Consider the following 11603-nt stretch of genomic DNA (forward strand, 5'->3'; position numbering starts at 1 on the left):
TTTTCTTTTATGCTTTTATTTATCTGCTTAATTCATTTTACAAGTGTTAGCTTAATCGTTCGAGGAAGGGTTGTCTATTTTTAATTGACAGGTTATTTACCAACCCTTCTAGTCGGCCCAATGGCCCTACACTGATAAGCGTCTAGCATAGAGATGTACTCACACCCAGCAGTGGAATCTACCAGTTGATCGATCCGAGGTAACGGATAATAATCTTTTGGACAAGCCTTGTTGAGATCCCAGAAATCAATGCATACTCGCCATTTGTTTCCTGGCTTAGAGACTAAAACCACATTAGCTAGCCAGCTAGGAAATTGTACCTCCCTAATGTAACCAACCTCCATGAGTTTAGTTATTTCTTCCTTGATGATTTGGTTCTGCTCCGCGCTAAAATTTCTTTTTCTTTGCATGACTGGCCGGGCATCTGGGAAAACATGTAAAGAATGCTCCATGACTGCAGGAGAAATGCCCGAGACCTCTTTGGGTGTCCAGGAAAACACATCATTATTCTTCTTCAGGCATTGCACCAGTTCAGCTTTCAGAGTGGGACCAAGATTAGCCGCAATATAAGTAGTAGCTTCGGGTCACCCGGTTTGGATCTGGACTTCTTCCTTTTCTTCATAAATCAGAACTAGCGGCTTCTCCTGAATGGCATTGACTTCTATTCTTTGAATTTTTCGGGCAGTATTAGCTTCAGTCCGAACGATCTCTAAATAACATTTTCGAGTTGTCTTCTGATCACCTCGCACCTCCCCGACCTGGTCATCAACAGGAAATTTAATCTTTTGACAGAAAGTAGAAACGACCGCCCTAAACTCGTTTAGGGACGGTCGACCCAATATCACATTATAAGAGGACGGGGCGTCCACCACCATGAAATAAGATCTTCTTGTTCTCATTAGGGGCTCCTCCCCTAGAGATATGGCCAACTTTATTTGACCGAGCGGTTGTACTTCATTACCCGTGAATCCATATAGAGGAGTTACCATCTGTTGAAGTTCACTCGGGTCGATCTGTAATTGATCAAAAGCCTTCTTAAAGATAATATTGACAGAACTACCAGTGTCAATAAAGGTACGAGAAATAGTATAATTGGCTATCACAGTCTTGATTATTAATGCATCGTCATGGGGTATTTCTACCCCCTCAAGATCTCTAGGCCCAAAACTTATTTCGGGATCGGCTGCTCGTTCCATGCTGCACCCCACAGCATGAATCTCAAATCTTCGTGCATGTGCTTTTCTGGCCCTATTAGAATCCCCATCAGTGGGCCCGCCTGCGATCATATTGATATTGCCCCGGGCGGCATTACTCCTATTTTCTTCTTGTCGGGCTGTCATGGTTTCAGAAGGAGCTTTCTCCAACACCTGGCTTGTACCGGCCGGGGTAGGTAATGCATCCTGCCGAGGCTCAACCAGGCGATACTCCAATTTGAGCGGACTCTACTGCCTAGGGTACTGCTGCCGATAATAGTTTTACCTTTGGTAGTGCTCCTTGTTTGCTCTTTTATTTCTCAAAACAAAACAGTCTTCAGTATGATGACTGCTAGTTTTATGATAAGTGCATCATCTTCTCAGTGCCTCTGGCTGTATTTCCACGTGTTGTACTACCTTTGGACGATATTCTAGATGACGATGAGGTGGATGAATCGCTCAAGGCCCCCTTGGTGGAGGAACAGGAGCAGGAGCTTTCTCCTCAACCAGAGTGGGAGAAGAAGTAATGGCCTCTTTTCTGCGGGTTGCTTGAGCTTCTTCCACATTAATAAATTCAGTGGCACACTCAATTAAAGAATCAAAATTGGCAGGAGGATTTCTCACCAGATCTTTAAAGAAATCATTATCATTCAGACCTTGAGAAAAATCACTTACTAATATTTCGGTAGTAGCGTTGGGTACATCAATAACTACTTGATTGAACCTTTTGATATAGGCTCTAATGGACTCCTTAGATGCTTGTTTAATTGAAAATAAACTCCAGGGAGTTTTATGGTACCTCTTGTTGCTAGAGAAATGGTGTAAGAAAACCTTCTTGAGGTCCTTGAACTTTCGGATAGATTTTTCTGGCAATCTCTTAAAACACCGCTATGCGACTCCTCCGAGTGTAGTAAGAAACATCCGACATTTCACCCCATCAGAGAATTGTTGTAATAATGCTACATTCTCAAATTTCAATAGATAATCCTCTGGATATGTAGTCCCAGTGTACTCACCGATCTGAAGATTTTGATACCGCTTAGGAAGCGGATCATCCAGTACACTTTGAGAGAATGGAGAGATGACTTTTTCTGGTGAGCTATCACTAGTTATCATTTTAATCTTACGCTTTTCTCTATCTGGTGCTTCACCAGAAGATTCTTGAAACATGGGCCTTCGAACCCCCCTGCTCCATGGGAGTGCAAAGAAAGGCTCGCGGACGCCTTGTCGGAGAAACCGTAACTGGAGGAAAATATGCATGTTCTTCCTCTTCAGGCTCCTTTCCTTTCCGGTGCTCAGTAGTTGAAATTGCTAGATTATGAGCCATTTGCAGAGTGGCTCCAGTATGAGCTTGTTGTTGTTGCTGTTGTTGTTGCAAAGCCTTCTGCACATGAGTGTTGATGAGAAAATCCAGATCCTCACGGCTTATGGTGAGTAGATTTGATTTTCCAGCCTCTTCCATCTTGTAGTCTCAGATTCAGGTGAAGTTTCCCACAGACGGTGCCAAATTTGATCATGTTTGAAAAGCTTGACAAAACAGAGAGCTGAGGGAAAAAATCTACTGCTGACAAAGAATAATACCTATGGGATGTCGATCCGAGAAACTCAAAGCGGATCCAAGAAGATGAAACCCCGGAATGTCCTTCCAATGCAAAGTACCAATGGCGATAAAGAGACCCTGGCTGAAGCAAGCCCAGATCCAGAGCTTCCAAGGTTTCGTGCTCACAAGAGACCAACCAACACTATCGTCAGTAACCTAAGACCGGGGTGGGAATCCCTGGCTAGGCCCTCCGACGCTCAAGTCAGTGATCTCTCTCAGTGTGGAAGAAGGAAGAAAACAGAAGAAGCTAAACAGTGGTTGGAAATTAGGGTTATGAATGTGCACAATGATGTCAACTTACCTAGCCAACGGAGAGGATTCCCATTTTTATACCACTTCATATAACCTCCATACTCATGAAGTGGACCCCGGTTTGTTAGAGTTTGTTATGAGATGACGTAAGCTGCGTACTTGTGGTAAATGACTTTTAAGGAATCTTTTTTGTACCCCAGATGTACCTTCTTTGTCGTCTAGTACCTGCAAAATAGTCTAAAAACACATTTCCCGCCAAATATATAACACATGTTATACAATCACATACTGTAAATATCTTCATATACTACTTTATTTGAAATATTTACTTCTATCCTGTTTCACAAGTCCTTTCAAAGTGTTGCTATCGTTCCTATTTGCCTCTCCTGTTTTTGCTATATCATAGATAGCTTAATATAACATTGTTCCTTGTGTCGGTCGAGGCTGAACTTAACTAGGTTTGGTCAATTATCATTACCTCTCCTGAGGCTCCTTGGGTAATGCCTGTCTGTGCCCTTCTAAGTTTGTTATCCCAGCTAACACTGGGCTATATTTTGTCAAGTATGTAAGCTTGATCAATATTGGTATATCTTTTCAAGGTATTATTCAGCCCGGCCAATATTGGCCTTCTTCTTCGGAAGTATATCTCGCTTGATTTTAGCCTGCCTCCTTGGAGATATGTCCCAGCCGATATTGGCCTATCTCCTTTGAGGTATACCTTAGTCGATATTGGCCTACCTCCTTTGAGGTATATCCCGATCGATATTGGCCTACCTCCTTTGAGGTATATGCCGATTGATATTGGTCTACCTCATTGGAGGCATATTGTTACTCTCCGCAAGTGTACGGAAATGTCGCAAGTAATATAAAAGATTATCGTATCCACAGGGACTGGAATAAGCACTAGAAATGTCTCAATGCGAATTAGCTAAACAACTATCCAATCGTTTCAAAAGCAAAGTAAAGGTAAACAAATCTAATATTAAAGATCAACAAACAAGAGTTTAGAGTTTTGGGTTATGATAAAGGAAGATTCTAGGAGTTTCGGTTTCTTTGTAAGATTTCTTGAATGTAAATGGTTCACCAATTCTTATCCCTCAATTGCCAAACATATAGAAAGTTGTCGGTTCCCTCTTGCAATAGACAACCGGCTAAGGACTGAGAAATGTATCTAAATAGGATTAATTAGACATGAACCTATGTTGTCCTTACACAGAAGTGCACCTATTACTATGCCTTCCTCGGATATCAACGTAGAAGCCCACGACTCATTAATCTATCAAGATACAAGAAGCTAATCATAAAATCCATCCTACTCTCTTGAATATCCCTATTTCCTCTTCAAGATTATCTCTCAAACGTCCTTACACGGGCTTGCACCTGTCACGTGGATCCCTCGGATGATCGAGTGAGAGTTTATCTTTACAAAGTCCCTAAGAAATCCAAACAATCAATCAAGAATGAGAATTAAGCACAAATCACTATCAATCATTCAAGATCTAATTGATACAAGCAAGATAATGTCATTGAAACAAGAAAATGGCAAATCCATAAGAGATTACATCAATCCATCATACAAATACTCCCTTAATCCTAGAATACAAGATCTACTCCATGAATCGAGGAAGAAAATCCGAAGAAATAGAGATTACAAGCTTTCCTTGAATCCCCAATCCAAGAAAACAAGAAGAGGGGAAAGAGAAAACTTATCTACGAAGAAGCCTTGTCTTGGATCCATCCTTGCTCCCGAGTCGAAATCGTCGAGATCTCCCTTGAATCGCCAGAAATCCTCCCAAGATTGGGAGGACACCACCAAATCTTGCTTTCTCCCAAAGGGAGATCCCTTTCAATTCATGAAGAAGGGTTTAAATAGAGGAGGAATCGGGCGCCACACGGCACGGCCGTGTGAGATTCACACGGCCATGTCCAATTCCCTCTCTGCCAAAGCTGCAGTCGTGTGACTCCACGGCGGAACCGCTCTCTGGAAATGCTACACGGCCGTGTGGTGCACACGGCCACACTGCTTGGTCTCTGGAAGTCTCACGGTCGTGTAGATCCACACGGCCTGTACTGCCTCCTGTTGGCTTCAAATCTTGACACGGCCGTGCGAGGTTCACACGGCCTTCCTCCTCTGTTGGTGCCAAACTCCACACGGCTCGAGCTCCATACCAGTGCAGGGTACACGGCCCGGTGCTTTCTCCTTCGTTTCCTCCAATGCATGCCCAAAGATGTAGATTCTTCACCAAATCGACTCATGCATAAAATGCACAAAAGCATATCTCCGAACCAAAAGAGTAAATATGCTAAAAGGAAAGTGGAAGTATAAAATGCATAGATCAAGCATGCTCAAAGTATTTAAATGTGCGTAAAACATGCATAAAAGAGTATATAATCTCGCACATCACACCCCCGGACTTAAACCTTTGCTTGTCCTCAAGCAAAATCTGCAATCTAAATTCATATGTTCTACAACACCTTCATAAAACCCAGTGCACTTTCCTAACTCTATCAAAAGTTTCATTAACAAGCTTGATCATGGAAACAAGTAAAGTATGGTTCAAGCATAAGAATCTTGTCTGATGTAAAAGTAACTCAACACCCTTCAAGTTTCAATCCATGTCCTAGTCAAGTCGTCATCAAATTTGAATTCCTAATGTTTCCAGTGAAAGACAAGTAACCAGTGATAGGCACTTACTTACCGTTCACTTGGTTCATATTTCTCAACTAACCCAAGGTCTCAAAGGTGTGCTCAATCTCAAGAGAAACTAAACAGTCATTTCCCCAGTAACCTAACTCGGTCTCAAAGGGGTGACTTGCTAGATTCCACTCATGACAACTATTTTTTATATCCCTTATTGTTCATTTTTTTTTTTATAAGTGTTTGCATTGTGCAAAACTTATTCACAAATGTACTTTTAGCACACATGTTGGGATATTTTGATTTTTCCAAATGAGCTTTAATGATTTGAGCCTCATCCAGTAACCAAAATGAAAGTTGAGAAATCACCATGGAAACCAAGTACTAAGCAAACAAGATGAATTATGACTATTTCAATGACATCAACTATTCAAGCATCAAGCACAAGTGTAGTGAAGATAAAATCCTTAAGGTTGAACCAAAACTAAAACTCATCACCATAAGATTCTTAACTTATTAATGCTTCCCAAGATAGAAAAAAGAACTACACAAAGTTTACTAGTAGCATCATGCGAACATCATGAATCGAGACAATAATCGTGCTAACATTTCACTTGAATCCAAGAAAGCATATAAGCGAAGATTTGATGTTCTCAAAATTTTTTTTTGCCATGATTATTTCAAAAACAAGCAAAATAAAGCAACAAGCAAAGAAAATAAGAACCAACATGAAAAACTAATCAAAAACTGAAAACCAAACTAAACAATACATGACACCCCCCCAGACTTAAACTTTTCATCGTCCCGATGAAATCAGTATGGTGGAGGAGGTGGAGGTGGACGAGGGAAAGGAGGTCTACGACGTGGTTGGCCAATAGGAAAACTAGGAAAACCTGGAATCTCACCCAAGGATCTATGATACTCATATAAAGCATCAACTTGTTGGCTAGTAAGCGTCATACTCTGCATAAAATCTCTCATCCTAGCCTGATCAGTATCATAATCCTGCACAAACTCAGCCACTTGACCTTGAAAATTCCTCGTAAACTGAAAATGATTTTGTACCTCCCTAAACTGATCATCAGATAAAGAGAAGCGCCCCTCCAACATTTTTCGTTGGGAATCTTGCTTCTCATGAAGTGATTCTAGAGACGTACGAAAATCTGAAAAATCAAACCTAGAAGATCCCGTGCCATATGCAAAAGAATGCCTAGCAGGCTCCATAAAACTAGAAGGCTGCGTATGTCCAGATGACGAGGGTTCATTATGTGGCTCAGTGTCTCCAGGTATAGAAGGGTTATCCTCAAAATCTAACTCAGAAATTACCCAATTAGCCCGGTTACGAATAGTAGTTCGTTCAGGAAAAGGAAGGGGTAAAGGAGAACCATTCCTCCTAGGAAACGCGAAACCATTCTCATCCCGAACGATCATTTTCATAGCAAGACATGTATCAATGTCAATCATGTCATTACCATGAATTATTTCCAACCCATCAACATCAAGATTTAAATTACAAGCTATTCGGGTAATCAAACCACCAAAAACAATTGATCCCGATGATGCCCTAGCTGATCTCAATAAGGTTTGAACAAAATGAAAACCAGAGTCAAATTCAACCTTATAAAGCATAGCCCATAAAGCATAAAGCTCTATCTTCTTAACCACCCCATCACTCTCTCCCCTACCAAAAATAGTTTTACTCATGACTCTATGTAGATACCTAAAGATGGGGTTTTGCATATGGGAGGCCTTAGCTCTTGAAGGCTCATAAGGTTGATCTAACCCAGTTATTGCATTCCAAAAATGATTCCAATTAAACCTTGGATCAAACCTACGAGGGCTACCGGTGGTTATTCCAAAACAAGAATTAAAGTCACTAAATGCCCATAGAAATTCTTGATTCATTAATCTAAAAGAGATTTTTCCAAAATAATCATCTTCATTAGTAAAATGGACATCCAATGAACTTAAAAATTCCAAAACAAGACGAGGATATGTAGGCAAATGTGTGTACATAATATCACTCCAATCCAAAAACCCAATCATCAAATCTACATCTTCCCTAATTCCCAGCATATCTAAAACAGTTGTGTCCATATATCGAGTACACACTATCTTTCTATTGACAAGAATTGCAAATCTAGTTACTTGATCATCATTTCTGAACACAATATTGAATTCATTGTCATTACCTTCGTTGCGTGAAGTCCTTTTGCCTTTGCCCTTCACTGGTTGTTTTCCTTTGTCTCTTGATGGCTCCTTCTCTTTGTCTCCACTAGATCCACCACCTCCTTTGCGTAATCTCTTCAAAATATTGGACATCTTGATGAGTTTAGATAGGGGAAGAATTATCTAGAGTTGTGGAACTTCAAAGAACAAAACTTCAAAGAACAAAAGATCTTAGGTTAGGAGAACAAAAGTCCAAGTCTTAGAGAGGAGGAGAATCGGATCTAAAAGATCTTGAGAGATTAGAGAGGAGTTTTTAAGAAATTGGGAGAGAAAGATATGTTTTGGAGAGTTGGGGGTGTGCGGAACACGGCCAAGATCTGGCCGTGTGAGGTAGGAGGTAGACTTTAATAGTTCTCCTACACGGGCCGTGTAGATCCACACGGCCTCCCCATCTTTCCTCTCGGGATTCTTTGCACGGGCCGTGTAGATCCACACGGCCTCCCCCTCTTCCTTCTCTGGATTCCTCGCACGGCCGTGTCTGGGACACGGCCTCTCCATCTTTCCTCTCGGGATTCTTTGCACGGCCGTGTCTATGACACGGCCTATACCTTTTTCTCCTCGGGAGATCCCACACGGCCGTGTCTGGATGACACGGCCCAAACACTTCCATTCTCTGCAACCTTTGCCTGGCCGTGTATAGCACACGGCCTGACTCTGTTTCGCACCTAACCTGAAAACAAAATCAAAAGAATGCATCAAACTAAAAGAAATTACAATACAAATTAAAACTAACTAAAAAAACCCTTGGGTTGCCTCCCAAGGAGCGCTTGTTTTAGCTCGACCAAACTTAATCATTCGCTCCTTTTCCTCGCCCTTGGAGGACAGATATACTTTTCGTTTCTGTTGGGAGATCTTCTCCCAACATCTTCCACCACATTGTCTCCTTCATTTGGTGGCCTTCCATGAGGATGGAAATTCCATTCCTCAAGTTTATAAATGCTTGTCCTGCTACAAGCATTTAAAAGAGACGAGACATGGTTAGAGATATTAGATAAATCATATTCCAACTTTTCCTTACCAATTACCAAAGAAAGCTTATGATTTTTGACATCAATTATAGCTCCAGCTGTAGCAAGGAAAGGTCTTCCTAATATGATAGGAATCCTAGGGTCCTCTTCCATGTCCAACACAACAAAATCTGTGGGAATAACGTTCCCATCCACCTCTACCGGCACATCCTCTATAATACCCAAAGGGTACCTGCAGGAATGATCGGCAAGTTGAAGTGCCATAGTAGTAAGTTTAATGTTTTTGAGACCTAATTTATTACAAATTGAATAGGGAATGAGGCTAACACTCGCCCCAAATCACAAAAATCTTTTTTCAAAAATTCTTTTCCTATGTTGCAAGGAATATAAAAGCTCCCTGGGTCCTTCAGTTTTGGAGAAGTGTTCCTCTCAAAAATAGCACTACATTCCTCACTAAGCGCAATGGTCTCGACCTCTCCTCTTCTTCTCTTATTTGACATGAGATCCTTCAGAAATTTGGCAAATCTAGGCATTTGTAGAATAGCATCAATAAGAGGTACCTCTACACAGATTTCCTTAACCTTTTCTAGAAACTTGCCAAATTCTTCATCCTTCTTGAGCATTGTGAGTCTCTGAGGAAAAGGGACAGCTTTGCTCTGATGGTTCAGTGGAAGAGTCTCTTCAACCTCAATGGTACTCTCCTCATTAGCTTGAATCGATTCGGTATAGGAGGAGGGAGCTCTTTTTTTGTATCCCTTTTGGAGCAGTCACTTGGGAGTCTCCCAAGGTCCGTCCGCTCCTAAGCTCAATCTTATTTCAATGCTCCATAGGATTCATATCAGGTTTTCTGGAAGTTGTCCCGGTGCTCTGGATGATGAGGCGACTAGTTGGGCAATTTGACTATCCTGAATCTTTTGATGCTTTTCAGAATTATCCATTCTCTGAATGAGCTTTGCTATATCTTGCTTCATTTCATTCTGAGTTGAGATAATTTCTTCAAGCATCTTTTCAACATTTGACTTTGGTAAGCCTTGAGAAGATAGATGTTGAAAATTTTGTTGCCCAGCTTGAAAATTTGGTCTTGCCCCCATAGATGGTCCTTGATCTTGATTATTTCTGTAAGAAAAATTTGGATGACTCTTCCATCCAGGGTTATAAGTATTTGAGTATGGGTTGTTCTGCCTTTGATTGTAGCTCATGATTGCATCACATTGTTCAAGTTGATTGATTTGTGCAGTGATAGCTCCCAATGGACATGAGTCATTTGAATGCTCTGAACTCCACCATACTTCACAAGATGTACTATTAGCATTGACCATATTAGAACTAGTCCCCATATTCTCAAATTTCTTTGTAAGAGCGTCCAATTTTGCAGACAAAAGAGTGACTGCATCTACATCAAACTTCCCTGATGCTTTAATTGTTGGGTTTACAGAGGAATAGCCACCACTTCTTTCATTTGCCCATTGATGATGATTTTGTGCTACACTTTCAATGATTTCTTCGGCTTCATCTAAGCTTTTGTTCATAAGTGCCCTCCAGTTGAATCAAGGGACACTTTGGTATGATAATTGATACCATTGTAAAAAGTGTGCAACACTAACCATCTTTCCAACCCATGATGTGGGCATTGTCTGAGCATACTATTATATCTATCCCATGCTTCAAAAAGAGATTCTGAGTCAGTTTGCTTGAAGCTTGCAATTAAATTCCTCATATGAGCTGTTTTGCTTGGTGGATAGAATTTATCAAGAAACTGTTGCTCACACTGCTCCCAAGTGGTGATGCTATTAGGGGCCAAAGAATTCAGCCATTGCTTTGCCCTATCTCTTAAAGAAAACCCAAATAATAATAATCTAACTGCATCTGAAGGAACTCCATTCATTTTCATGGTACCACATATTTCATAAAAGACCTCTAAGTGTTGATTAGGGTCCTCATGAGGTCCTCCACCAAATTGGTTCTGCTGCACCATAGATATAATTGCGGGTTTGATCTCAAAGTTATTAGCTTCCACTGAAGGTCTTGAAATACTAGATCGAAAACCTCTCGCATAGGGTGCTGCATAATCCTTAAGTGGTCTATGTGCCATATTCAAATGTTCCTGTTCTTCAATTTGCCTTTGCAGAATTCTTCTTTTATGGAAAGTTCTATCAATCTCAGGGTCAAAAGGAAAGAATTCCCCTGCAAAGTTAGATCTTCGCATACACAAGAACAAGATAGCAGATAGCAATTCGACACAAAAAGAAAATTAGAAGAATCAAAAATGTAGAATTGAATTTGTACAAAAAGAATTAACAAGAAGTGAAAGTTATACAAGAAACTAAAAAAAAACAGAAATCTAATGATTAGTTACAACTATGCAATATGAAAGGAAAACAAATGTTATGTTTAGTCTAACTCAATTGATAATTCCTAATGTTATAGCGCAGTCCCCGGCAACGGCGCCAAAAACTTGTTACTCTCCGTAAAGTAATATAAAAGATTATCGTATCCACAGGGACTGGAATAAGCACTAGAAATGTCTCAATGCGAATTAGCTAAACAACTATCCAATCGTTTCAAAAGCAAAGTAAAGGTAAACAAATCTAATATTAAAGATCAACAAACAAGAGTTTAGAGTTTTGGGTTATGATAAAAGAAGATTCTAGGAGTTTCGGTTTCTTTGTAAGATTTCTTGAATGTAAATGGTTCACCAATTCTTATCCCTCAATTGCCAAACA

General features: G+C 40.5%; 1 non-coding gene across 1 annotated transcript; it reads left to right on the forward strand.

The window, feature by feature from the left end:
- Window positions 1-10493: 10493 nt before the first annotated feature.
- Window positions 10494-10599, forward strand: LOC122022122. The gene has a single exon (XR_006122858.1). It is a non-coding gene; the product is annotated as a small nucleolar RNA R71 (small nucleolar RNA).
- Window positions 10600-11603: the final 1004 nt, after the last annotated feature.

Source organism: Zingiber officinale, chromosome 9A (genome assembly GCF_018446385.1).
Source record: "Zingiber officinale cultivar Zhangliang chromosome 9A, Zo_v1.1, whole genome shotgun sequence".
NCBI classification, from domain to species: Eukaryota; Viridiplantae; Streptophyta; class Magnoliopsida; order Zingiberales; family Zingiberaceae; genus Zingiber; species Zingiber officinale.